Source organism: Nanorana parkeri, unplaced genomic scaffold (genome assembly GCF_000935625.1).
Source record: "Nanorana parkeri isolate BGI_ZX_2015 unplaced genomic scaffold, ASM93562v1 scaffold96, whole genome shotgun sequence".
NCBI lineage: Eukaryota > Metazoa > Chordata > Amphibia > Anura > Dicroglossidae > Nanorana > Nanorana parkeri.
In genome coordinates, this window is record NW_017306364.1 from 1,740,766 (window position 1) to 1,747,044 (window position 6,279).

At 40.7% G+C, this 6,279-nt stretch overlaps 1 protein-coding gene across 1 annotated transcript in view; it reads left to right on the top strand.

The window, feature by feature from the left end:
• Window positions 1-89: 89 nt before the first annotated feature.
• SLC4A1 (solute carrier family 4 member 1 (Diego blood group)) overlaps window positions 90-6,279 on the top strand; it is a 66,423-nt gene continuing 60,233 nt past the window's right edge. The window contains exon 1 of the mRNA XM_018552739.1: window positions 90-206. The gene's annotated coding sequence lies outside the window, so the exon portion shown is untranslated. The remainder of the gene's footprint in view (window positions 207-6,279) is intronic.

Genomic DNA, 6,279 nt, shown 5'->3' on the forward strand with positions numbered 1-6,279 from the left:
CATAGTAATGGGGGAACAGCATTCATTGGAGGAAGGCGGAGAGGTGGAGGTTTGAGCGAGCAGTGTGTAGGTGAAGATAAGCTTCAATTCTGGCAGAGATAGGAGGTCAAGTGACTTTGGTGACTCAGGGCTTTTTTGGAAGGAACAGTTGGTCTCAGGAGAGCGAGCCCCAACGCGGGATAGGAGCCCTGACGCTGATTACCAAGGTAGGTTGCAATGGGTTATGGGCTACCAAATATACAATCGAAAATAAATATGCAGCTGCTATAGTGAAAAGCATGAATTAACAGATCTTTAATTAATAACAGAATGGAATACTGTGTAGGAACCCTTGGTAACCAAAGTACTTGCTTATGGGTACCTTGCATAGTCACACTATTTAAAATGTGCCTCTGGTTGGATTCCATAGGTTGGGTTCCATAGGTCACTGCATATCATGGCACATGTCTGCGACAAAGGATGCTGGTACAAGGTATTGGAGCATCCAAGGATATAGGCTGATTGTGGAAATTATTTTCAACTGCTATCAATATTATTTTGTATGGTTGATAGGAGTAACCTTGATTTTGTATCATTGGTTGAATGTGCTTTAAATGATGTAATGATGACTTTATTACTTAATCGGCTGGGTATTTTTTGGTTAATAAAATGTCCTTTAACCATTCAGGCAATGTCAGCTGTAACAGTGTTGTTACAAATGGGTTACATTGTAGAACACTGAATGTGACAACCAAGTTACAATTGAAGAAAGTATCCATCTGACCTCGCCAATTATTTAATATAAGAACAGGATCGGTTATCTTTAATTCCTGGTCCCTTGCCTTACAAAACAAGAGATGTTGGTGTCAACTCAAGCAAAGAAAAACAAATGGCAAACGCACTCATCAACTCATAACCAGCTTTCAAGCAAGGTGCACATGGAAGGGCTTTATACAGAACAGCAGCAAAAAGTTTCCCAGCACTTTCCCAACAACTTTTTACTGTTGTAACTCAAGCAAAGAGACGTGTGTAATCTGCAGTAACCCATAGCTACGAATTGAGACTCGTCTGCCATTGTTCTGTTCTTAAAAGAAATCAATTGGTTGCTAGAAGTTACTGTCCTTTGTACACCAATGCTCCTTGCGATGCTTTACTAAATGAATCTACACACTAAAAAAAAAAATTTTAAATAGAAAATTTAGCCATTGAGGACCAATTCCAGGATGTTGCATTAATGTATACGCTTGTTTTTTTAAGTGAATGGGCCACCATTGCACCAGAGTAAACAAACAAAATGGACTTCTAAAAAAAAGGGCACCACAGGGCTTGATCGAATATAACCGTGGGTTGTGGTCCACTATAATGCATGTGCATTTAGTTAATGCATAGGGGTGCACCAATACACAAAAGTGTTCATGTGCATTGTGGATTACTCCATACTTTGATTATTTTAACAAGTGCACCATAAGCAGTTGTTAAAATAGTCTCTCCCTGGTCTTGGAGTGTTGTCCCTGGATATTTTCTACACTCAATTTTACACAATAGCCTCATTTAATAAATATTATATAATTTACTATATATTATAATATAAATTATTTGAATAATTTGTTAAGTACTTACAGGGTTATTCACAAAAGGGTGAAGAGTTTGGAGAAGACAGGAGAAGGGAACAATCTAGGACAACATAGCCGATTTGGAAACATTTTCCATGTCCGCGATGTTGTCCTAGATTGTTCCCTTCTCCTGCCTTCTCCACACTCTTCACCCTTCTGTGAATAACCCTGTAAATGTTGATTTATATAAGTTTGGCTTTGCAGGTTAATATCATTTAAATTGCATATTTCAATGGAGAGGGACCCTATTTTTTAATGTTGGTGGCCAGGATACAGTAATTCATGTATAATACTTTTGACATTACCTTCAAAATTAGTTGCTTGCTTTTCATAAACTATTTCATTTTATAAAGCAGCGCAAAGATGTCCAATAATGTACAATGCGCAGTAGCAACCAACCAGATGCCACTTTTTATTGGTTATTCTTTGTTATGACATGTTCTCTGACGTGTGCCTTATTATATGAACCCAACACAGTCAAGACCACATAAAAATCGAACCTTATAGTAATTATTATTCTTCATCAATTCAAATAGCATATGTTGGGGAATTGCATTCGCACTTTAACAATGCCACCTTGCTAAAAAAAAAAAATACTATAAATTATACTTCTTTTTATGGCAAAGAACTATGTAGCCAATCAAAACCCATCTTTTATTGCTATGACCATAAGAGGTGGGATCTAGTTGTTTCCATAGGTTACAACACGTGCAGATCATCGTCCCTTGCCTTATTAAGCACAAGCACGCCCGAATGTAAATTTTGCCGCTCTAATTTAAATAATGCCTTAGACAATCATTGGTCGCTTTGCAGCATCTAGCTTTGCTCCACCCAAATGTGCTGATATGACAATTTTACAGTTTGTTCCATATCAGCTCTGAAGAAAATGCAGCAGGCTTATACTGTAACAAGAAAGATTACTTATAAGTGCTAAGGACAGCATTATGTTATCTTTAGATCAGCATATATTGTTTGTTCTCAACATTAAGGGCAATTCATTCAAGTTTAACGCAATTTTTTTGTTATTTTGTGATTTTTATGATCAAATTAATTTTTCAATTGGTGGTAAAATTCAGCCGAATTTACCACATATAAAGTCATTTCACAAAGAAAAAATGGTATAGGTCAGGTATTCACAACCAGGGTTCCCTGGTACCCCATGGCTCCTCCAAAGGTTGCTGGGGGTTCCCTGAGCAATGACAGACTGATCTCCCACCTATAATGATTACAAATGTAAGGAGACACATTTTCCAAAAACAATTAATGGATGCGGTCACTTTTTCACTTATCACTAGTGCAAGAAGGCCTGATCATCCATGTAAGGGGACATTTCTCCACTGACCACCAATGTAAGAGGACATTTCTCCACTGACCACCAATGTAAGAGGGCATTTCTCCACTAACCACCAATGTAAGAGGACATTTCTCCACTGACCACTAATGTAAGAGGACATTTCTCCACTGACCACCAATGTAAGAGGGCATTTCTCCACTAACCACCAATGTAAGAGAACATTTCTCCACTGACCACCAATGTAAGAGGGCATTTCTCCACTAACCACCAATGTAAGAGGGCATTTCTCCACTAACCACCAATGTAAGAGGGCATTTCTCCACTAACCACCAATGTAAGAGGGCATTTCTCCACTAACCACCAATGTAAGAGGGCATTTCTCCACTAACCACCAATGTAAGAGGGCATTTCTCCACAGATCACTAATGTAAGGGGGCTTTTCTCCACTGATCATCCATGTAAGGGGACATTTCTCCACTGACCACCAATGTAAGGGGACATTTCTCCACAGATCACTAATGTAAGGGGGCTTTTCTCCACTGATCATCCATGTAAGGGGACATTTCTCCACTGACCACCAATGTAAGGGGACATTTCTCCACAGATCACTAATGTAAGGGGGCTTTTCTCCACTGATCATCCATGTAAGGGGACATTTCTCCACTGACCACCAATGTAAGGGGACATTTCTCCACAGATCACTAATGTAAGGGGGCTTTTCTCCAGTGACCACCAATGTAAATAGGCATTTGTCCACAGATCACTAATGTAAAGAGGCATTTTCCCCCTGATCACCAATGTAAGGGGGCATTTCTCCACTGATCACCATAATAAGGGACACCATTCCACTGATGACTGGTGTAAGGTGACACTACAAATTTCAGTCTGTGTTTAATTCCTGGCCATTATTATTAATTTATTTGTATGATTATTATTGACATATAAAGCAAGGGAGGATTATAAAATATTCAGCTCTGGGTGTCAAATCGGTATGCCATATTCTTTAGTTTAACATTTTCACCAGCTTGTTGATCATGCTATTTTACCATGAAATGTAAATAAAAGAATTTTAGCAGTGGTTCATTGAGACCTCAAAATTATTTCAAGTCTTCCTCCAGGGTAAAAAGGTTGAGAAATGCTTCTATAGGTTATCACTACCTGAAATACTGCTATCTTCAGGCTGACATTAAAGTGCATGAAAAACTAAAAATCGGATAGAGTAGAGCTGGGTTAAAACTAGGGCCATGGCGGCAATGGATGCCACTGGACCATTGCAAAATTGCATGCTCCCTCTTGCAAATATGCATAATCATAACCCCCTTCCCTCTTCCATACCATTCCTACCCCTGAAGCTGAATAACAGAGACAGATCCTGGCACTTTGCTGCTCCTCATAGGGAATATTGACATTGCGCCCATGTTAGATGTCCCTTAAAGCGATCTGTTCTTCACTGTTACACACCTACTACGGTCCTACTTCAGCCTCTGTAAGTTGGTCTGCAAGTAGGGCAGAGTGGGCTGCGAGGGATGAGCTGAACTTCAAGCAGCTCTGCTATTGAGTGTATGCTGCAATCCTGATGCCTTGGAGCGGCATGGTGGTGGGACGGCTGTGTAGAGAGCACGTGTGTAATTACTAATTATAACAGCAGTTTTAATGGCAGGCATGCAATACTATGTGTTCATGAGCTGCACTGAGGACAGAGTGTTTAGTATGGACACCCCAGCCTCGGTGCTGTTCCCCAACGTTGCACCAAGAGTGATGCCTGCGGTGGTCACCTCCATTGGTCTTATTGGCAGCAGGGTCCTAGTTGAAACCCCCATGGGCTAATTTTTGGGCAGTATCGCACTGGGGAGATTTCCCTTCACTTTCTGTCCTGATGACACAACAGAAAATCTCCCCAAAGTGAGGTAAATTCCCATTTTATCTTAGACTGTCACCAATACAAGTGTCTACTAGAAGAATTTTCCTCACCTCTTGCTTTAATGACATCTCTAAAATTTTAACTTTTCCCTCACTTTCTGTGATAATGTTTAGCAGGGCAAACAGAGGGGTGAACCTTCCCAGCAGGGATACTGCAGTAAAAACTTGATAAAATGGTTTACCCCAAACTAATTATTTTCAAAACTAAAACAACAAACAAAAAAGAATCATTTTGGTGGAGATACCTTGGTAATGCATTAAATAAATACAATATTTGTCCTGTCCAAGAAGCGTACCGCTGTGCCATTCATTTTCAATGGCACCCAACGCATTGATACAGTAGCAGGCAAAGCACCTGCACTGCAGATAATCACAATATACATGCTATACCTTGTGTTGCACTGCAAGGGGCATCCCTACAATTTTTGTAGCCTAAGGCCGAGGGTGGGGTTGGCGGTGGATGGTACCTCTGCTCATCACTAGTTGCCAGGAGCTGGGTGGTATGCCAGCCAGAGCGTTACAGGTTGCTAAAAGCTTTTAGCAACTTGGGACACTCTGGCTGGAAAAGGGGTGGCAGGCACACCAGCCCCCCGCCCCACACGTAACCCAATGGGGTTGCCTTGTTGTAGGGATGGCCATGTACATCAATATGAAAGGGCTGTATTGTGTGTTAACTTGTGGCAAAATGTGTGTTATTACACATCGGTGCGGAAGTTGTATGCATGAAGCCCAAAGTGTGAATGGGCCCGATATGAAAGTGAAGATATTGATGGGTCTGTGTGTCAGATAACATATGGCTAACATTGTCAGTAGCCAAATCTCAATGGTTCGATTGCACAAAGGCAGCAGCAAAACCTTACTAGCGTTGTTCATGATTTGCTATTTTTATATAAATAAATATGATAACATTCCAAGTCTCCATTCACACTGCTATGTCCCCATATTTATGCATAGTTTTTGTAGGACATTTATGCATGTTTTTGATGCATTGTATTGTAGTCGTGCTTTTTGAGCAATCTTGAGTAATGTCCACCATCTGAGGTTTTTTTACCAGTCGCAGCTACTGCCACACTTTTGGAAGAACCATCCAAATTAGTTTAAAAGTCTTGGGCAATGTCCTCCAAGGCCCTCGCGATCCTGGGATCATAAAGCAATGTCCTTGCCCTCACCAGCCATATTCTTTCCTCCACATCAAGCATGGTGAGGCCTTCTCACTCCCTATTCCTATGCAGCCTGGCTAGAGGAGACGTTGCTAAGAGGAGGATGGTTGCCATGTACTAAAATGCTCGCAAATGTGTTTTTCCATGCGCTCTCATGGTAAAGTCAAACCAGGCTATTGACATATTTTGAGGACATACTGGTAATGGATAGGGCTGATTGATGATGAATTTTCAATGTCTGGTGAAGGGAGTGTAGGGACATACTTGGCAAACCATTGGGGGGGGGGGGGCTGTAATAATTTAAAGTTTAAAA